The 22,704-nt window shown below is 49.1% G+C and overlaps 1 pseudogene; it reads right to left on the minus strand.

The window, feature by feature from the left end:
• Positions 1-8,799: 8,799 nt before the first annotated feature.
• Positions 8,800-20,007, minus strand: LOC127211986 (antizyme inhibitor 2-like; annotated as a pseudogene).
• Between the last annotated feature and the right edge of the window lie 2,697 nt (positions 20,008-22,704).

The raw sequence follows: 22,704 nt of genomic DNA on the forward strand, positions 1-22,704 counted from the left end.
AGAGGAAGTCTTTTTTGTTTTTTGCTTTTGGTTTTTCGAGACAGGGTCTCTCTGTGTAGCCTTGGCTGTCCTGGACTTGCTTTGTAGACCAGGCTGGCCTAGAACTCACAGAGATCCACCTGCCTCTTAAAGGCGTGTGCCACCACGCCTGGCTCCAAAGAGGAAATCTTAAAAGCACCCAGGAAATAAGAAGATTATCCCCAGAGACGGAGAGATTTGGAATGAAAGGGTTAAGGGTTAAGGGTTAAGGGTTAGCCACCTCCACTCCACTGACAGAGCCCAGATGCAGATTTCCAGCTTCCCCTGGATGATTTATGACCGTCGTAGGCTGTACTCTGGCCAACAAGCTCAAAGGCTAGAAACCGTTCGTACACAGTGTGCTTTTGAGCACAATTCAGTTAAACTAGAAAACAATAATAGCGCACTAAATGCTAGTAAATTAAACAATGAGCTGCTAAATAATGCATGACAAACTCAGGAAGGAAATTCTAATTAAGATAGAATATGTGAAATTGAGGGGTTGTAACTAACGCAGGCTCATAGAGTCAGTAGGTTTTCCTGATATTTAAAAAAAGAAAAGAAGAAGAAGAAGAAGAAGAAGAAGAAGAAGAAGAAGAAGAAGAAGAAGAAGAAGAAGAAGAAAATTGAAAATGGAGTGACAAGCCCAGCAATGGAGGGTCAGGAGTTCAAGGTCACTCTCAGCTACACAGAAAGTTCAAGGCTATCCTGGGCTACATGAGACTTTGTCTCAAGGGTTAAGAAAACATTTAAAAAGAAGAGTAAATCACAGAGGGCAGAGAAAGAGGAAATATGTTTTTAAAGAAAAACACTGGACGCGCTGGCTCACATCGGTAAGTCGGCACTTGAGAGGCTAAGGCAGGAGGGTTGCCATGAATTCCAGACCAGCCTGAGTTACAGAGGGACACTCTGCCTTAAAGAAAATAAATCATTGAGTCCAGGACAGCCAAGGCTACACAGAGAAACCCTGTCTCAGAAAACGAAAATAAATAAATAAATATTAAATAATTAAGCAATGAAAGTGTTAATGTTCTCTAAATATGATTTGTAATATGAATAAACCTCTAACAAGACTAAAAAGAGAAAAAAAGATCAGGGCCTGGAAAGACATGTGCTCAGTAGTTAAGAGCATGTGCCCTGCTTGCCAAGAACCTAAATTCAGTTCCCAGCACCCACATCAGGCATCCTCCCCTGGCCTCCTTAGGAACCGTTACACATGTAGCACACACACACACACAACACACACAAATAAACATTCTAAAAACAAAAGGGCTGGGCATGGTGGCATACACCTCTAATCTCAGTACCGGGGAGGCCAGCCTGTTCTACAGAGAGTCCCTAGGCAGGCAGATCTATGTGGAAAGACTGTAAAAGGAGGAGGAAGGGAGAGGCAGAGAGGACACTACAGGTATCAGAATGCAGGAGAGATCATTATTACAAACTCTACACAATAAGAAGCCAGGTGTGGTGGGGCACACCTGTAATCCCAGCACTCAGGAGGCAGAGGCAGCTTGGTCTACAAAGCGAGTCCAGGACAGCCAAGGCTACACAGAGAAACCCTGTCTTGAGAAAAATGAAAAACGAAAAACAATATGGAAATAGGATAAACTTCTGTCACATGATGAAACACCCTAAACAGAAATAAATCCTTTGAAAGGATAACACTGCAAAACCAACACAGGAAGAAAAGAAAACCCAAGTCAGCCTTTTATCAACCAAGGTCACCCCAGCTTGAATGGCATTACTGGTATTCCAACACTGAAGGGAAAAAATACACTAATCTTACACAAACTCAGACTATAGAGGAAGGAGAACCATTTCCCAACATATTTTATGAGGTCAGCCTAATCTAATGCTAACGCCAAATAAAAATCATTATTTTAAAGCCACAGGCCAATATCCATCACACACACAGTGACAACAATCTTTAACAAAATATTATAAAACTGAGTCAGTAATGTAGAAACAGTGGTAGATGGGGTTTATCCTCGACGTTTAAAATCTCGGGCCAGCGAGGTGGTTCAGTGGGTAAAGGCGATTGCTGCCAAGCCTGATGACCTGAGTTCGATCCCCGTGCTGACAGCGTAACCCAGCCTTTTCAGCCTTCCAACACTGAAGGCCAGCGGCTCTCCAGGGCTCCTCCAAGCACCAAATGGGAACCGCTGAGGCATTCATGCTCGTGGGCTGAGCACCATTGGTTCTCAGCCTCTCCGGTGTGTAGTCAGCCGTTCTTGGACTGCCCATCCTGTGTGGTGCAGCCGATCTATTAAATCCTCATAATGTAGATTCATCCTATTGGCTCCGTATCTCTAGGGAACACTACTATACCTTGGGACCACAAGCCAAGCCTGCGTCTGTGTGGGCCATCCCAGCTGACGCCAGACCTGTGTGTTAAGTCATCTCTGACCTTTTGCTTGATCTATTCCTGCAGGTGACTGCAGCCCATGTCGCCCATAGTACTGACCCAGCTGCCTAGTTCCAACCACAGGGCAATGAGACAATACTTGGCTTCATTTTATTTATTTATTTATTTATTTATTTATTTATTTATTTATTTATTGGCTTTTCAAGACAGGGTGTCTCTGTGTAGCCTTGGCTGTCCTGGCCTCGCTTTGTAGACCAGGCTGGCCTCGACAGGTATTAGTATTTCAGAGCACTAAAGTGGCTAAAGAGGAAAACAGCACTTTTCACTTCGGAGCAACTTGGGCTTTTCCACATGGCTGATGGGAGTGTGTGTTAAGTGCAAACAGTTCAGCAGAGTCTGAGGAAGCTAAGTGTTTATCTGCCGTATCAACCAGCAGTGCCGTTTCTAGAAACGTAGCAAGATAGCTACGTCCAATTTCAGGTCTGCAGTAAGAAACGCACAATGAGAGAGGAGGGAGAGAGAGAGAGAGAGAGAAACAATGACAAAGGTTTCCTGATGCTAAACATGCATTCAATGCTTAGGCTTGTCAAAAGGGGAGGGGGGAGAAATCAAACATAAATGGGATTAAACCTGTGGTAGCTACGCATCAGTGAGCGGGGAAGTCGGTGTGGGAACAGAAGCCCTGCGCAGTGGGGCAGCGCTTGGCAGCGACAGTGGGAAACTCTGACAAATGGCCTGCTTTCACTAACAAATGACTTACAAGAGGGAAAGAGATAGAAACTAGGAAACATCAAAGCAAACACAGCTCTGACTACTCAGGACAATGAGGGGACCCTGACTCGGCCTTCTCCTGGGGCTGATTACACCGTCTGCTGGCTTGCTTTCTGCTGCCGAGATCAAACTGGAGGAGGAAAGCAACCACAACTGCAAAAGCAACTAGAGGGAGGAGAGGGCTTTTTTTTTTTTTTTTTAAACCAGCTTACACTTCCAGGTAACCACTGAGGGGAGTCAGGGAAGGAACTGAAAAGTAGGAACGCAGAGGCAGGAATGGAAGCAGACTCTACAGAGGAACAGGCAGCTTCCTGGCTTTGCCCCCTCTGGTTCACGCCATGTTTGGCCTGCCCATGGTGGCATCACCAACAGTGGTCGGGACCCCCCCTCACACCCACCAGCAATCAGGACTGTTTCCCACAGATACAGCCGTAGGCTGATCTGATCTAGGCAATCCTGACATTTAGACGTCTTCCCAGGTCACTCTTGGTTGAACGAAGTTGACAATAAAGTTGGGACTAGAAACATGGCTAAAAGTGGTGTCTGTTACGGCTGAGTGGATGACTGTAGGCTGGAAGGTTGTAGGTGTCTTAAAACTGATTGGTTTTCATCATAAAAATTAACGTATGCCCCCCCCAATAAAACCCACAAGAAACAAGGGAAATCTCCTAGGAGACGGGCTCCTGGGAGAGTCCTCAAGGCGGTTTCCACAGTGGGTTAAATGAGGTGGGAAGGCTCACCTTAACTATGCGGTGCACTGTTCCCTTGGCTGGGATTCTAGGCTGACTAAAAGAGAGAAAGGCAGCTGTGCAGGAGTCTCCAGCTCTTGGCTTCCCATACTGTGACCAGTTCCTGCCGCCCAAACCTTCCCTGTGGTGATGGACGGTGGCCTCCAACCCTGAGCTGGAATAAACCCTCCCTTCCTCACAGCAGCAAGAATTACAACAAAGAAATTGTACAAAAACAAAACCATACACATAAGATAGAGGCAAAGCAGAAGTTGGGGTGATAGTTTCACTTTGGGCAGGGGGCTGAGAGTCTGAGAGGAATCCGGGGGCCGGGGGGGAGCATCTGAGGTGACTGGCAGTGGCTCTGCTTTGCCTTCAGATGGGAGCAGCTACTAGGAGCTTTGTTGTACAGTGTTTTTTGTTTGTTTGTTTCTTAAGATTTTGTCTTTTAAGATTTTTTTCTTAAGATTGTGTTTTAAGTGTGTGTGTGCGCGTACGTGTGTGTGTGTGCGTATGTGTGTGTGTGTACGTGTGCGTGTGTGTGTGTGTTCAGGCTGTCTCTGGAGGTCAGAAGACAGTATCAGATCCCTTGGAGCTGCATTACAGTCTGTCTGACCACACGAGTGCTGAGAACCAAGCTCAGATCCTGGGAAGAGTGTGTGTTCTCAACTACTGAACCATCTCTCCAGCCCTAAGCAGCTTTTTGCTTTTTCTCCCCCGAGACAGGGTTTCTCTGTGTAGCCTTGACTCACTTTGTAGACCAGACTGAACTCACCGAAATCTGCCTGCCTCTGCCTTCCCTATGGTGGGTTTTTTTAATCAGCGTGGTTTCCTGGGTTTCTCCTGTATTTATGCATAAAAATAAAAATAGTCTGGGGGCCAGGAAGATGACTCAGTAGGTAAAGACACTTAAAAACAAACAAACAAACAAACAAAAAAGCAAAAAAAAAAAAAAAACCACGCTCACAAACAGAATTTTTATTTTTAAACATTAAAATACATTTATTTGTTTATTTTATCTTAAGTAACGCTGGGAAGACAATTGATCATAACAATAATAAATAGCAAACGGTTTTCTTTGGGAAGGTTATATGCAAAGTTCAGACCTTTCTCTTTTTTACAAAAGCTCATATTGCTGGGTGACTGGAGTACATGCACAGAATCACAGCATTCAGGAGGCTGAGGCAAGAGGCTCATGACTTCCAGGTCTTCTCTTTAAGCACCTGGATCAACCCACACCTGTCAGCCTCTCTGGCCATTGTTACTGTTCCCTTCTGGTCCAGCCTTCTCCCAAGCCTGTCACCTGTCGGGTGTATTCCCCTGGCTCCATCTCCCCATCACCTTCTCCAGTCGCTCTCTGAATCCCTTTAGTCATCCAGGATAGTCTATCCTTCTCTAGTTTGCTTCCCTGCCCACTTCCTGTGCCCCTCCCCCCACACCGGATGTCCTTGCTAAAGAGCTTCCTGACTGATCCCGGTGCCCACAACAATAAGGCCCAGAGTAAGTGTTCAGTAAATGTCATGAATGATTGGATTAAGTGGGGGAAGGACAGATGGCTACTTGTAATCACCTCTCTAGAGGTAGTTCAGTGCTAGAGCACTTGCTTGGCATACCCCAAATCCTAGATTAGGGCCCCAGAATTTGGGGGTGCAAAATTAAATGGGGAAAAGGAGAAAGAGGGGGCTGCAAAAATGGATCACTGCATCTCGCCTCCGATCCTGATGGCAGGAGTTCAATCTCGGGAACACACATGATGGAAGAGGAGGGAACCAACTTCTGCACGGTGTCCTTTCATTGTCGCGTGATCGCCGTGGCATGAGCGTGTCCCCTACACACACACACACACACACACACACACACACACACACACACACACACACACTAAAGGTTTGAAAGGCGTGGGCAGGGAGGGGGAGAAAAAGAAAAAACAACAAAAGAACACCAATCCAGCCCTTTTCAGTTGGCTTCTGTTCGCGCCTATTAGCGCAAGGCCGATTACGGTCAATAGGTGGCAGGAAGGCACCGTGGCTGAAGCCAGGGTTTACCCATGATCCATGCTTGCTGTGTGTAGGCTGTGCTGCAGAATGGAGCACACCGAGGACCGAGGACCGCAGACTTAAATCCCTGGCTTTAGCACTGGCTAAGTGACCCACGGGAAGTTGCTTCTATAAGTGGGTAGGAAAAGTTCCCGAGGACTTCCGGGGCTGTGGGTAGAGCCTAGATCTTCAGAGACCACCTCCCCGCCGCGGCCACTTCAGGCTTTAGCCATCTCCCTGTCTTGGTATCTCCTGCAACCTCCACCCACTCACTCTGCACCTGTGCCCACGGCAGGACACGAGTGAGGGCAAACCACCAAGTCGTTCACTCCTTCAAGTTTCCCAGGCCGCCCCTGCACAACCCACAGCGGTTCTCAGGCGCATCCTCTCCCGGCCTTCCTTGTTCTGGCTGTCGCCGCTGTACCTTCTGGGAACGCAAAACTCCTTCAGCCCACTTCTCTTCACCATGACCCGGGTAGTTGAATCACTGGGAAGCTAATCTGAAGAAAATGACGACCCCAGCCCCCGCTACACACACACACACACAAACACACACACTAGATTCCTCCAGCTTGCTTGGGCTCCGATACACCACACGCCCTCCACCCTGCCTGGCTTGAGGGCCCATCAGCTTTTGCTCTTGAAATTCAGACCATGAACTCTCAACCTAAAATAAACCCTTCCTCTCCCCTTGGCCCCACCTCCTTTCCCGTAGCCCTCTGTAACACACCTCCCCGCGAGACTGCCCGTGCTGAGATCCCTCACACACACTCCTTAGACCCTGAAGCCCATCAACGGCCTCAGCATTCTTCCCTGTTACCTCACCTCCTACCTCACCAGCCTTGGACACAGCTGAGCATCCTTCACTTGTCTACCGCTGATGCCCTTGGGCCTAGAACTATGACCGCCACCCATTACTGACCCCTTTCACTCGTCTATCTTGGCTTTTCCTCAGAGACTGATTTTGTAGGAGCCACTTAGAGGTCTATGCATCTTGTCAAACATGTTGAAGCAGAGTTTTGATTTCCACCCTCCTAATCCATTCCAGCACCCTACCCATGAAAGGGCAGCCCTGGGCCTAAACCCTGAGGTCTGTCTCACTTCCCCTCAAACCCCCCCCCCCCTTTTTCTAAGATTTATTATTATGTATACAATGTTCTGTCTGCATGTACACTTGCAGGCCAGAAGAGGGCATCATATCACATTATAGATGGTTGTGAGCCACCATGTGGTTGCTGGGAATTGAACTCAGGACTTTTGGAAGAGCAGGCTGTGCTCCTAACCTCTGTGCCATCTCTCCAGCCCCCGACCCCCCCTTTTTTCCCAGACAGGGTTTCTCTATGTAGCCTTGGCTGTCCTAGACTAACTTTGTAGACCAGGCTGGCCTCGAACTCACAGTGATCCACCTGCCTCTGCCTCCCAAGTGCTGGGATTAAAGACGTGCACCATCACAGGCGTGCCCCCTTCTTTAACAGGATCCCCTTGCTGCTTCTCCTGACCTCTGCCTTCACCTGCTCTGGATTAGCATAAAACCCCTGACTTAGCAAGCAGCCTGACCAGCCATCCTAGACCCCTTTCCTGCCTCATCTTAACTTCCTTTCCACACTCTGCACCGTCACATGGGTCAGTCTGGCCTTTTCTTGAAGTTCATCCTCGTTCTGACCTTTGCACTTGCTGTTTTCCATGTGGGGCTCTCTTGGATGCGCTGCCACACTTCCTCCCAGGCTCTGAGCCGTCACTTGGTCCCTGTGCTGCCCACTGCTGCCCAAGTACTCCTCCTTGTTAGGATTCTGCTAATGTTAGGATTCTGCGACAGTCTGCCTACCTGTGATGTCACTGCTTACCTGCCACAGGGGCGTGGCCCTGTCCTGGGCCATATAAAAGAACAGACCCTCCATGTGGCTCTCTCTCCTCTCTACCCGTGTCTACCCCTCTCTAGATCTCTCTCTTCCTCCCTCCCTCCCTCCCTCCCTCCCTCCCTCCATGTGTGACCCCAGAGACCTCTTAGGTGGATCTGTTGCGTGGTGGGATTCCATGCCTCTGTACAGCTCCGCCGTTCACCTATAACCTCCACTGCTCAGCTTTTTACACTCCTCCTCTTTCGTTTTTCTTGTCAGGACCTATGCTCCCGCATCACCTTGTCCTTTAGCTGTGTGTTTGTTTATGCTCTGCCTTTTCTTACCTGTAAGGTAAAGCTTTTCCTCTCACTCAAACATGGGTCCCTTGGGCCTAGAACAGCACCGGGGTGGTGGGTGGGTGGATGGATGGATGGATGGATGGATGAATAGACGGATGAATGGATGGATGATGGATGGGAGGTGGTAGATAGATGGATGACTGATGGATGGGTAGATTGATGGGTAGATGATAACAGGTAATGAATATGAATGGCAGGTGATGAATGGAGGATGGATGGGTGGGTAGTGGATTGCTCAATGGATGAACAAGTAGATGAGTGATAAGTGGGTGGATGGTTGATAAGGACTGGATGGATGGTGGATGATGGATACCTGGTAGGTAGATGGATGAAATGGATGAGGGAAGAATAAATGACAGATGAATGTTAGGTGGATTATGATTGGCTGGCTGGCGGGCAGGAGGGATGATTATAGATGAATATTAAAAGTCCTAGAGAACCTACACCCACAGAACAAGCAGGGCACACCAGCTCTTGCGCCTACACACAGCCTTTTTATTTTCAGCAAAGCCCAATCCTATCTGTACTTTGAAACCCCTTCGATGGACAGAGGTTAATGTTTCCAGTCTGATTTACAAGATCTGGAGAGGCCCACCGTCCCAAAGCTGAGCCTTTCCCACATTCATGGGAGGGGTCTGCAGCCCACACCTTCTGCCAGATGTCCGGGCAAGAATTCTCTCCAGTTCAAGGATACTGGAAGATTGACTCAGAAGGTGGAGATGGCAAGCCATAGAGAGTGCAGGGGAAGAGGCAGGGCTCCGAGGGGGAACTTCTGCAGGGAGAAGGAGATGGGGTCAGAGAAGGAAGGGTCTTATCATATCACTAGGATGTTAGACATGGCCCTCGGGGACATGTGGCCACACACCAGCAAGGCCAGCACCATTCAACTACAGTAAAGAGTGAAGAGAGTGGCTGTCCTGTGCCAGCCTTTAGGACACACACAACGGCCTGCCCTCCTGGAGCTTGCATTCCATCACAGCCATGTCTCAGCCGACCAGCCCAGAGTTCTGGAAACATACACAGCACATACAGAGATGCACCTAAAAGCATCGAGAGCTGATCTGACCCATGCAGCCTCCACAGACACATGTGTCTGCACAGGCATGAGTCGCCAGATGTGCCCTAGGAAACACATACAATTGTGTACATGCAGAGCCTCGTGCCTATGCCCAGCACGACAGCCTGCAGGGCATGGGCAACCCGAGCCCCTGCCTCTTGAGTCAGCACTAGACTTGGTGATCTCAGAACACAAAAGGCCTCCTTACCTTCACATGATGGGTATCCTGGGGACAGGCTCCCTGAGGGAGATTCGGAAGGCACCGTAATGGCCCTCGTTGAGGTAGTATCCCAGCTTCCTGTGGCCTCCTGGGAACAAGGGGTAGACAGAATGAGCTGTGCTTGGCCAGGTTTCCCTAATGAGCTCCAGTTCCCTTGGGAGAAGCCCAGGCCCACTGCTCAGTACTGCAGAATTCTTGCCTTGTCCTAAGCATCTTCCCCAATGCCCCTCCTGTTATGATTTAAGCCTGTATCAGGTGTTGGTGGATATTGAGCCAGGGCCCTGCTTTTGCTAGGCAAGTGTCCTACCATTGAACTATATCTGCAGATCTTGGCTTTTGAGATAGGATCTTACCATGTAGCCCAGGGTGACATTGGAGTTAGTGATCTTCTTGCCTCAGCCTCCTGAGTGCTAGGATTGTGGGAATTTGCCATTACACCCTGTTTTGTCTTAATCTTGTTTCTTTGAGACAAATTCTCATAGCCCCTACTGGCTTATGTAGTGTATAGTATAGTATAGTGTAGTGTAGTGTCTTGAACTCATGGTCTTCCTCCTCTTCCTGAGAGCTGGCATGACAGGTGGGTAGCAGCATACATAGTCTTGTTGATACTCTTGACACTCTGGCATCTGAGGTCTGCAGACCCAGTAGAAGTCTGACTTTCCCAGGCTTATAGAAGCAGTAATTGTCCACATAGATGGCCACCCAAGTATACGACCACCATCTCAGAGCCCAAGAAACCAGCTGCTTCTGTGTATATATTTTTTAATTTTTACGTTTATTTATTTCATGTGTATGAGTGTTTTGGCTGCACGGTGTTATCTGTACATCACATTCATGCAGTGCCCACTGAGGCCAGAAGAGGGCGCTGGAACTGAAGTTACAGATGCTTGTGAACCCCCGTACCAGTACTTAGAATTGAACACAGGTCTTCTGCAAGAGCAGCAAGTGCTCTAAACTGATAAGCCTCCTCTCTAGCGCTGCTGCTGACTCATTTCTTGAGCTATCTCTGCTCCAGCCACTTTCTTCGGTATTTGTCACAGCCGCCCTTACACTTTGGAGCCCGCTGAAGTCACCCAAACCAGCCAGAACTGAGCCTGTCTTGCATGCTCTCAGCCTTGTCACTCCCTCCCTCCTAAATCTCAATGGAGGTGGAGTGTGGTGTTTCATGTCTGTAATCCCAGCACTCGGGAAGCTGGGAGTAGGAGGGCTGCCACGAGTTCTAGGCCAGCCTGGACTACAAAATGAGACCCTATCTAAATAGTAAAATGACGATGACGATGAAAACAGTACAATATACTCAGCTGGTAAAGAGTTTGCCTAGCATACACAAAGCCCTGAGTTCAATGCTGGCACCCCATAAAACCAGTCATGGTACTCCTCTCAATGGATGGAATAAAATGCCTGCATTCCATCCGGGAAGCTGAGAGTGGCTATCGTTACTGACCTGGTGACCTTTTGCTATCTGTAGAGGCAGACCCCACCCAAGCCTCATCGAAATCCTCCAGAAAGTCTATCCCAGACTCTCACTCCCTAGACCTTTATCTTTAGCTCCCAGTCAGTAGAACCCATCCTGGGGGATACGGCACATGTACTCTATGGCCTGCTGAGGAATTTTAAACGTCACATGTACTCTATGGCCTGCTGAGGAATTTTAATCCAGCCACTTGGCTGCTCTGGTAAGGGATCACATCCAAAGACCTAGATCTGTGTGATCCATCTGGAATACAGACACACCCTTAGTACATGCCTTTAATCCCTCTGGCTGCAATACAGACAGGCCTTTAGTACCCGCCTTTAATTCCAAACAATGACGTCTAACTGAGGGGCAGACAGTGATGAATGAGAGAAAGATTTGACAGAATGAGCCAGAGATTGGATTCTCCTAACTTTCACAAGAATAGACAGGAAAGAGAAGCTACTTAAGAGCAGTGCAGAGAGAGAGGAGAGAGAGAGAGAGCGAGCAGGAGAAGAGGAAAGGGGTTGGGGAGTACAGTTCTGTTCCTTACAGTTCAGTTCAGTTGAGTTCAGGGCAGTTCAGTTCAGTTCATGGAATTCAGAGGCAGTAGAGGCAGTTTTTCCAAGCAGAGAAATTCAGTGAAAAGCAGAGAGAAGCCAGTTTGAATCAGTCATCTTGGAGAGGAGTTTTGAGCCAGAACAGCTCAGTTGAACCAGCCAGCCAGAGTTCAGAAAGAACTAGAAAGGGTGAGCTTATTCATCAGTATATCTCAGAGGTTGAAAACATTCTAGGCCTAGATTAGCAGACAGAGACTGGAAACTGAAGCCTTCAAGGTCCAGGCTTGCAGAAGACTAGATTGTACAGAGGCTAGAAGCTTCCAGGCCTAGGTCTAGGGGTATTTAGATAGAAAAGCTCTAGGCTCAGCCCAAGCCATGTATTATTAGTAAAGCCTGGGTACAGCTCTCATTTTATCCTATCATCTGAGAAAATAAAAACTACTTTTACAGGACTGGAGAGATGGCTCAGAGGTTAAGAGCACCGTCTGCTCTTCTAAAGGTCATGAGTTCAATTCCCAACAACCACATGATGGTTCTCAACCACCTATAGTGAGATCTGGTGCCCTCTTCTGGCGGGCAGGTGTTACATGCAGACAGAGCAATGTATACCTTTTTAAGAAACAAACAAAAAACTCCATTTACATCTATGCTGTCTCTGTTAGACCTATAGAACCCACCTACTGTCCCCTCCCCCCCCCTTTTTTTAGTTTAGTTTAGTTTTGTTTTGTTTTAGTTTTTTCAAGACAGGGTCTTTCTGTGTTAGCCTTGGCCGTCCTGGACTCACTTTGTAGACCAGGCTGGCCTTGAACTCACAGCGATCCGCCCGCCTCTGCCTCCTGAGTGCTGGGATTAAAGGCGTGCGCCACCACCGCCCGGCTCCCCTTCCCCTTCTTAACCCACCCTATGTGGATGATGCATGCAGGGACCTGTGTCTCTGGGAAAACTGTGTGTAAAAATTTATTGGGAGGCAGCTGTCTCCACAGAAGTATGTCTTGCCATAGCTAATTAGAACAAATCCTTAGGACAAATCCTGGGTGTACTGTAAAACAATGCCCAACTGTGACAGCACCAACCGCCGCAGATGGCTCCCTCTGCCTGAACACCCTGCCTCTATTGACATTACTCAAATAAGCATCTGACAGCTTTCTCCCTAGCTCTCTCACACTCTGGCTATTGTGACTCCTGGATCCTCCAGACATGACCGTCTACCAGTCTGTCCCTCGCAGCCACCTTAGTTTGTCTTCACAGCATTTCTCTTGAACCCGCATTCAGATTTCCAGCCGAATTCTCTTAACATCTGGGCGACTGCCTGCCACTTGGATGCTGACCCTGAATACGGATTTTCTCTCCCCTGTTTTTCCCTTCTTTCTCCTCCCTCTTTAAACCCCAGTCACCGTGGTACGTGAATCAATTCTGGTTTGAGTTCGTCGTGATGCCAGGGATGAAGGGTACCAGCCTCAGACTCAGAAGGACCTGGACCAGCTGCATTACTGACTAGCTGTGCTGCCTTGGCTGAGTCACTGCCCGTCTCTGAGTCCCTATGTCTATACATGCTCACCGGGGGTTAACCAAAGCTGTCTCGCAAGATTGGTGAGCAGACCCCAAGGCAAAAATATGTATTTCATCTGTCATTGGTTTCTGCTGATTGGCAGCTCTTGCTTTTTTGTGGATATCACAGACACTAGCTCCCAAATCCTTGTAACTGACTGTGGCGGAGTGACTGAAGACAGGTGTGCTACATCCCGGCATCCTCAAAACAGTGGGGGGAGGGTACCAGACCAATAAGTATCTACATGTCAGTGTCACTCAGCCCCAGAGATCAAAGAGCACTGATCCAGTGGACGAAGACCTGGGAATGTTCTCGATTTCGCCATGAAAATATTTCTGGGCTGTTCTCTGGCAACACGGCAACTCTTACCTTCCTCCCACACTCAGCGACAGAATAGCCAAAGATCTCTCCTGGGAGACACAGTGATGAGTGTCAACGGTTACTGTCACCAGAGGATGTCAGCCTTCGGGATGCATCTGATCATAGCAGTCAGCCCTGCTTTAACTATTGTGGGACCTTGTGTCCCTGTACTGTGGAACTGTCACCTGCTGCCGTGCCCAAGAGTCTGCTCCTGATTGCCTAGGTTTAGTTACGGGGTGTCTAGGGCCTTGAAGTATGTACCTTGCAATTGTTCCCTTGGTACAGAATAGACTTCCCAGATACCTAGAAGAGTACCTCGGTCTCTGTCCTTCACCTCCCTTTTTTCTGGGGAACACTGAACAGTGCACAGATGGGGCCAATCTAGTGCCCAACTCTGATCTCACTTCCTATAACTAGGCACCCCAGACCCACTGACCAACCTCTCTCTGAGTCCTGGGGACACCTGGACTGTGGCTACACCTGGCACCCACCTGGCTCCAGCGAGGACTTCTTGGCTATGATGTTCACAGCAGCTGTGCACACGGCCAGGCTCTGCAATGAGCTCTGGGAAGTACTGGGCCAGGGCAGCATGGATTACTCTCGACATCTGAGGCGACAGGTGCCACCCCTGCCGTAGCCTCAGTGGAAGCAAGTGTCCTGACCAGTCCCCCTTCCCTTTTTCCCCACAATAGGCATGAGGAGGGAGGGCAAGCTCACCTCTTCTTATTCAGAGAGAAACAGGTAGAAATGAGGCTGAGAGAGCTCAGAGCCACAGCCGGTGCCTGGGCTCTGGCACCCTAAAGAATATGACATTGTGGCTGGAGAGATGGCTCAGTGGTTAAGAGCACTGGCTGCTCTTCCAAAAGTCCTGAGTTCAATTCCCAGCAACCACATGGTGGCTCACAACCATCTACAATGAGATCTGGCGCCCTCTTCTGGTGGGCAGGCATATACGAAGGTGAAACACTGTATACTTAAATAAATAAATCTTTAAAAAAAAAAAAAAAAAGCCGGGCGTGGTGGCACACGCCTTTAATCTCAGCACTCGGGAGGCAGAGGCAGGCGGATCGCTGTGAGTTCGAGGCCAGCCTGGTCTACAAAGTGAGTCCAGGATGGCCAAGGCTACACAGAGAAACCCTGTCTCGAAAAACCAAAAAATAAAAAATAAATAAAAAGAATATAACACATGGCCAGTGGTTAATGACATGTCTGAAGAAGGACACAGTGGTTGGAGAGACAGCTCAGTGGCATAACACTTACGCACCTCCAGCAAGGGTGAAGATGAAAAAGAAGAGAGGAAGAGAAGAAAGAGGAGTAAGAAGAAGAAGAATGGGGATGAGAGGGAGACAGAAGGGGAGGAGGAGTAAGAAGAGGGCGGGGAGGAAGAGGAAGAGGAGGAGACCATTGTTAGATGTAGCTCCTGATCTTGTATCGGAGCTGTGAGGCTACAAAGAGAAGTGTGATACACAAGTTTTCACACTTGGAAACACTCACAGCCACACATGCAGTCAGTGAAGATGCGCACCAAAGGCAAACCCCAGGGCCTGCAAACAGACTACCAGTTACACAACGTTACATACAAACACGTAGGCCTGCCCCTGTCCCCCAAGCCCAAGCTGCTACACCCAGACTGCCACTCATCCCCTGGGGCCCATCCTTCTCACCTCTTCAAATTTGGCTTCTGAGCCCTCGATTCCCGGGAAGCCCCCTCCAAGATCCAGGAGGCTCATGTGGCGGCCAGCCTTGCGGCCCATCTCAAACACGTGATGGCAGTCAGCGATGGCCTGCCCGTATGTAGCTCTGGGGTGTGTAGCCCCACATGGAACCTACATGGAAGCTTAGCATGGCCATTGGTGCGGAAGACACACAGGTCAGTATGAGGACAGATGCACTGAGCAACACCCACCCAGGGACCTTGAGCCTGATGCTAGCCAAGGTGACTGTATGTGGCCTTGGTCACTTCAGGTGTCCTCAGGGAGACACATGCCCTACAGTCACCCTATCAAGGCTCATGACAGAGTGATACTTTCCCCCCAGCTGCCCACTTCTAATGCCTTTGTTGAAAGGGCTCCTCTTCTCTTACCTAGAATCCACGTCACCAGAACCCCACAACCCAGTGCCCCCTGAAGATAACCTGAGAGCCATATCAGGAGAGCTATTTCTCAGCAGATGTAAAACCTGCCTGGCCAGATGCCTCTGAGGGCAAAGGTCCTCACCGCCAAACCTGACTACCTGGGTTCAAGTCCCAAACCCCATATGATGGGAGAAGAAAACTGACTCTTAAAAGTTGTCTTCTGACCTCCACATTTGCACCATGGCATGGCATGTGTACACACACACACACACACACACACACACACACACACAGAGAGAGAGAGAGAGAGAGAGAGAGAGAGAGAGAGAGAAAGAGAGAGAGAGAGAGAAAGAAAATAAGTGTAAAAACTTTTTAATTAAAAAAATTGTAAGGAGCCTGTAATCCCAGCGCTTGAGGAGGCAGAGGCAGGCAGATCCCCATGAGTTCGAGGCCAGCCTGATCTACGGCTTCAGGACAACTAAGGCTACACAGAGAAACCTGCCCCCCCCCAAAAAAAAAATTGTAAGGGGCCATGAAAAAAATAACGAATAAGAGCAGTCTTTTTTTTTTTTCTAGACAGTATCTAATATAGCACATGCTAGCCTCCAACTTGTTTATATAGCTAAGGATAACCTTGAACTTCTGACCTCTCTGGCCTCCACTTCTAGAGTGCTGGGACTTTGGGGGTATGTACCATGACTGGTTTTATCTAGTCTATCCCAGGCAAATGCTCTACCCACTGAATGAAGTCCCTAGCCCCGCCCCTTTTTAGAGACCAGGTCTCCTGTTGTTCAGTCTGCTGCCCCTGACCCTGTCCTGCCTCTGCCTCCCTAAGAGCTGGGATTGCAGCTGTGTGTCCCACACCCAGGGCTCAGAAAGAATGGAAGGAATGCGTGTATCCAAGAGGAACAAAATGTAAAAAATTAAGAGACTGGATCTGCAAGCATGATTAGACCCCGAGGGAAAAAGGAAGTCAGCTACACCAATCCTGACTTCATTTAAAATTCCAATCTTTCTCATCATGGAGATTTTTGCATTTGTTTTGATTTTTTTTAAATACTGTTTGAAAATGTTGCATATCTGGACTGTTAAGTTTTTTTGATGTTTACTTAAATTTTGTCCCCAAGGCCTCACATCCTCTAGACTTAGAAAACACACCAAGCAGAGGTGTCCCTGAGAGTCCTCTGCTGCCTAGGGCCAACAATAGAAATCAGGATGGGAAAGGCCAGTGCTCACATACGCGGCCCCCACCACAGCCAACCCCAGCTCTCTCACCACCTGGAGCAGGCGTCCGCATGCCCCCAACCAGGCTCCAAACTTGGCGTTCAGCAGGAAGGTGTTTTGACTACCCTGAGTCTGTATCCGGAGGACCGACCTGGAGGAGGAGGGAGGATGGCAGGGATGCATGAAACCCCGAGATTCTCCAACCTTCCCACCCATCCCTGCCTAGTTGCTCTCAAGGACTCAACATGGAGAGCAAGGAGCAAGGAGAGCTCCTTACAGACTCTGCCGGGCAAAAGTGGGATAGAATCATATAGATATTGTATAGATTATATTATATCAGATGAATAGGCTGAGCAGTGGTGGCAGATGCCTTTAATCCCAGCACTCACACTCAGGAGGCAGAGACAGGTGGATCTCTGAGTTCGAGGCCAGCCTGCTCTACAGCTTGAGTTCCGAGGCTACACAGAGAAACTCTGTCTCAAAAAAAAAAAAAAAAAAAAAAAAAAAAAAAAAAGAATCAGAGAAGTTACACAGCTTTCCTAAAATCACACAGCACATGGCTTATGAATCTGAAATGTGAGCCTTGGTCTGAGTCTAGCATAAGTACTTCTTTTATGATATCAGGATGCCAGACCTCCTCATGCCAACCTCCATCCAAAGTCTGTGCAGAGACAAGGTTTTCTTGGCACGAATGTGTGCCAGAGAAGGCACTGGGCAGCCTGACTGAACCCTATGCCCGCAGCCCGACCCTCTTGATGCCCAGAGGCTTTCTTGGGACAATCTTCTTCTACCTGGTTGCTGAGGCCCAGACCCATCTGTCGGAGTCCCCTGGCCCACTGTCTCCAGTGGTACCTCTGCCATCTCACCTAGCCCCCCAGGGTGGTGCTGGGCCACCTTAGTCAGTTCTTCCTCGCTGTCGAAGGTCAGAAGCTGCACCCCACAGCGGGCTGCATACCGGATGTGGGAGACAGCCTTGCAGGGGTTGGCGAAGATGATTCGGGAGGGGGCCATGCCCAGGGCTAGCACCTGCTCCAGCTCCCCCTTGGCATAGGCAAAAGCCAGAGTTCGGGCTGACCGGCTGCTCCTGCCTTTCCTAAGTCTTTGGGGACAGGACCTTAGCCGGAACTAGTGGGAACATCTTCCAACAAACCCCTGTGGAGCCAGGTTCCTCACTGGGAGAGTGTCCAGCCTCACAGAAACCCCAGACAAGTCTCACTCAATACCTGTGGCTCCTCCCAGCACTTCTGACCTGCCTCCTACACTAAAACTCTCCAACCCAGAGGCTGGGCTTTGTTTCCCATCCCCCGGAGTCTGGTTCTTATATAACTCAGCCATTTTTTGTTATGTGCTTTCTGGTTCCCACATGCTCTCTTGGTCCCTTTGACCTCCTCATCTCTTTCTCGTCTCTTCCTCTCTCACGCCTCTCCCAATCCTCTCATGGCCCAGTCTGTCCTTCTGGCCATGTTCAGTCTGGACTCTTCCAGAAGCCTCTGCCTGTTCTTTCTCTTATATCCACAATAAAAACCTCCTCAGCCATACCTAGGAGTGGTCGTGTCCTCACTGTCATTCAGAGTTGGTCCCATTTTAAAGAAGGAGAAACTGGGCCCAGTGTGGCGCATGCCTTTAATCCCAGCACTCAGGAAGCAAAGGCAGGTGGATCGCTGTGAGTTCAAGGCCAGCCTGGTCTACAAAGTGAGTCCAGGATAGCTAAGGCTACATAGAGAAATCCTGTCTCGAAAAACCAAAAAATAAATAAATAAATAAATAAATAAATAAATAAATAAAGAAAAATAAAAACAAAAATAAAATAAAGAAGAAACTGAGGCTCAGAAGGGTAACTGGCCATGCCAGGCAGGGAGCCATTCCTTAGTTCAGGTTGTCTGGTCTTGCTGCACATCCAAGTACAAGGCTGGCCACAGCATGGCTTGTTTGGCTTGTTTGCTTGTTTACTCATTTAAAAGCACCTGAGGGGCTGGGCCTAGGGCTCAGCTGGTAGAGTGCTTACATAGCATGCACAAAGCCCTGGGTGCAATCAACACCAAATAAATTGTGTGACCTGTGCCCCGGGAAGGCGGAAATCGGAGGACCAGAAGTTCAAGGTCATCCTCAGGCGACGTGGTGAATTCTAAACTAGCCTGGACTGCATTAGACTCAGTCTTCCCACAAATAAAATCCAGCAGCAGCAACAAGAAGAAGTCTTGAGCTTTCAGCATGCCAGTCACCATCTTGGGGGCCAGAGGCCCCGCTCCTGATCTCCTGACACTGGCAGTATTTCTCCAGAAAGTGATAGGCTCGTGGGGGAGGTGATTGGCAAGCTGGCACAGGCTCACCTGGCTGGCACAGTCAAAGCCAGTGCCCAGAGCAGCCAGGACAAGCAGCACCCAGGGCCTGCTGTTGCACTTCACTGCATAGAAAGGCTGGACTTGGGGCAGGGCCTGGAGGAAGGTCTGGTGGCGGCTGGCCAGCACATCCAAGTCAGCCACCATGAAGGCGTCTTGGCGGCCCTGTTAGAACAAGAATAAGAGAGCGAGGTGGGGGAAACAAGTTAGGTCCTTGAGTCCTTTCCACTCCATGACAAACACATTACTGTTCCTCCAGTTTTCTTCTTCCTTTCCTGCCACTTCACTCTGTGGTTTTGTTTTTGTTTTGCTTTGTTTTGTTTTAGGCAGGATTTTACTAGTCCAAGTTCCTGCTGCAGCCTTCCTGAATTCTGGGATTACAGGTGTACGCCACTACCTCTAGCTTGCTTCTTCCTTTTTAGGGCCTGCAAAAATAGACTTGAGGTCACACAGCAAGAATATGACAAAGAGAAGATTATTTATTTATTTATTTATTTATTTATTTATTTATTTTTAAAGACTTAGTCTCTCTATGTAGCCCTAGCTGCCCTGGAACTTGCTCTGTAGACCAGACTGGCCTTGAACTTACAGAGATCCACTTGCTTCTGCCTCCTGAGTTCTGGAATTAAAGGAGTGCACCACCATGTCTGACAAAGAAAAGATTTGAACTCTGGTCTTTTTATCTCTTGAAACAGAGATGCGTGAAGGCAGCCATCTGTAGTCCAAAACTGGAGACAGATGACTTCAGCCCCAGACAAAGGCTTGGTTGGGGGTAAACTCCGATGCCAGGGAAGGGAACTGAAAGAACTGCAGGCTTCACCCAGTGCAGGCCCAGAGAAGGCCTGGTCTAATGGCCTCCCGGTCTGGAAACAGGAAGCCTTCTTGGATCCCAGCAATGGACTCACCCTCCCTCCTTACCGAGATGGAGAACTCCTGGATCTTCCTCAGGACCAGCTTCCAGGCAGATTCCTCTGGCCCCAAGGTGATGGGCTCTGATGGCCACAGGCTTTCTGCAATTCTGGGCAGCTCTCTTGGGCCCTCAGAGGGTGTGCTCATCCCTGAGACTAGAGCCGAGGTGTTCTCGAGGCACAGTTCTGACATCCTAGAAAGGATGTTCTGTGGACCCAGTTTCTTCCTTCCTCAACTCCTGCTGTCCCTCCCCACAGCCAGGGTGGCCATGTCACTGAAGCCTGGGCCCCTTTCAGCCCCAAGAACTCCACCAAAGCCCTGCTGACTAAAGCTTTACAGTGGCCTAAGCTTTACTAATGGCCTAGCTATTGACGCAGGTGACAAGCAAGGCATGGCAGCCAATCCCTCAGGGCAGAGAATATGACCCTTCTCCAGGTCCCTTCCTACACTCTTCCATTCAAGATGACAAATGGAGACTCAGTAGAGTCCCACCGTAGATCACAGGACATTACAAGTGAGACCTGTGACCCAGTCCCACAGGGGAAAGAGGGGGACTTGCCTCAGGTGGGGTGGTTGGCGGCACCTGGGTTCCCAGAAACAGTCAGAGATCCCTCAGACCAAAGTGGAATCCCTGATGGCCAGAAGGTCCATAGTAGAGGCTGTGTCTGTGACCTATCCACACATGACTCACCCTGTGGCCATCATGACCTGCTTCCTCAAGTACAGAGAGCTGGGACGACAGTGCTGCCTGGGCTGCGGGGGGAATATTTGTGGGGTAATCTAGTCCAAACAAGATCTAAGGGAACAGAAAGCCTATCTTCAGACCAAACCTCCAGAGAAGCTCACACCTTCCAAGGTGTGCCCACTGACAGGTGTTGTGGGTGGATGGGGACGCCTGTTGAAAGCAAGCACCGGCCACCTTCAGAAGCAGGAGAGCCCAGAAGCCCTTTCACCTCTCCCCTTAACTCCCCAAATGTGTCCAGATCACACCACAGAGGGTGTGGGCCTAGGTATAGGATCAAGACCCCAAAACTCTAGTAAGATGTGGCCCTGCAGGCCGGAGTGTGTGCTGGGCCCTCGTGGTACCTCTTGCTCTGGGCTGCCTATTTAAGCGGGATGGTGAGCCTGTTCACGTCACTCCATTTTGACCCATCCTACCTTTCCACAAGAGCCTCTAAGGCCTCCCTGTGATGAAGCGACCACCTTGGGAGCAGGGCCTACACTTAGAATGTCAGCTGTCACTTTTGGAAGGCGTGTGCCCCACCTTCAAGCTACAACCCAAGTAAGTCTGAATATAGTTTCAGCAGAGGATGGCTAAGGAATAGTCCTTTTCATCCGTCGTATTATACCCTTTTTTCCTGGGCAGAGTGGGGACACCAGGGGCCTGGGCCTGGGTGATGGAAGGGCCCAGTTCGCCCTTCTGATGGTTGAAGAGCTAGAGACATGATTGGCCTTTTTTTTTTTGGAGACAGGGTCTCTCTCCGTAGCCTTGGCTGTCCTGGACTCACTTTGTAGACCAGGCTGGCCTCAAATTCACATCAATCCACCTGCCTCTGCCTCCCAAGTGCTGTGATTAAAGGCGTGCGCCACCACGCCTGGATGACATGATTGGTCTTAACCCAGAAATTAACCCACTTATTAGTCCCTCCCTACAGCCTGTCTCCTGCCTGCAGCCCCTCTGGGGTCCTCCTCTCCCAGGATAGCAGACGGCAAAGGCTGTCTTCCCATTATAAGAATGTGGCCACGGGCGCATCAGTTGACGGTTCTGAGCTTTGGTTTCCTCATCTGGAGAACGGACAAGAGGAAGAAGAAATCTGTGAAATAATGTGCATGCAAGGCCTTGCTGCCGCCACTGCTGTCTAGACGCCCACTGCTCAGAGGGCACAGAGTCTCCTGTGTTGGTTAAAATGAGAGCAGAAGGAAAAAACAGTATGATTTTCCCAACCTATGGAACCTGGCATTCCGCTAGGATCATGGGAAAGAATGATGGATGATCCAAAAATGGACTCTGAGCAGATCTCAACCGCTGCTCAGCAAGGACAGGCTCACAGAACACACATTGTGGACAGTAAAAAGAAGAGCTTGTGCCAATAAAATCAGTGGGAAATTGTTCAGAGGGCTAGACGTGTGGTTTTTATTTTATTTTAGTGTTTGGTGTTGCTACCTGCGTAGCAGGAAATCTAGTAGACACTTTATATCTAGGGTAAATATTACAATGAAATAGTTGTCCCCTATTGAAGAAGTCACTGTAGAAAACAGTGCTTGTTTCCTGTCATCTACAGAGTTGGTTTTCTGAAAGAGCGTTATAGCCTTTGCACGACCTTGGCCACAAGACAGTTCTGGCACATTTGCAATGTCTTGCATTACTGAGTGCTGAGACCTACTGTACACAGTAAGGACTAAAGTCCCAGGGGTGTGATGTTTTCCTTCAGGAACCATATAGATTAGATTACGGGCTTTGGTATGAGGAATTTGTTTGACCCAAAAAGCAACTCTTGTGTTGGCTCCAACTTTCCCAATGCTACTTTATTTGGGGTTCTTTAAATGCTTAGACCTCCCTTGCCACCCACCTATCCTAGATAGGACAAAAAGGAGGTTTATGGGAACAGAGGAAATAGACCTTGTTGGATTCAGTTCCTGGGAGCGATTCCCCTGGCGTAGTTGGCACAATTTCAGCAGACCAGCAGATCCACCAAAGTTGCTGCTGGAACCTGGAGCAACCAGAACCCAGAACCTCAGCCGAAGCCCAAAGCCTCAAAGCCTTCAAGCCTTCACTGGAGCGGTTTTCTCCCGGAGCATCTTGAAGTGGAGTGATGAACAGCCAAACAATACCAAGAACGAAAA

The sequence above is a fragment of the Acomys russatus genome, chromosome 29, assembly GCF_903995435.1.
Source record: "Acomys russatus chromosome 29, mAcoRus1.1, whole genome shotgun sequence".
Lineage (NCBI taxonomy): Eukaryota > Metazoa > Chordata > Mammalia > Rodentia > Muridae > Acomys > Acomys russatus.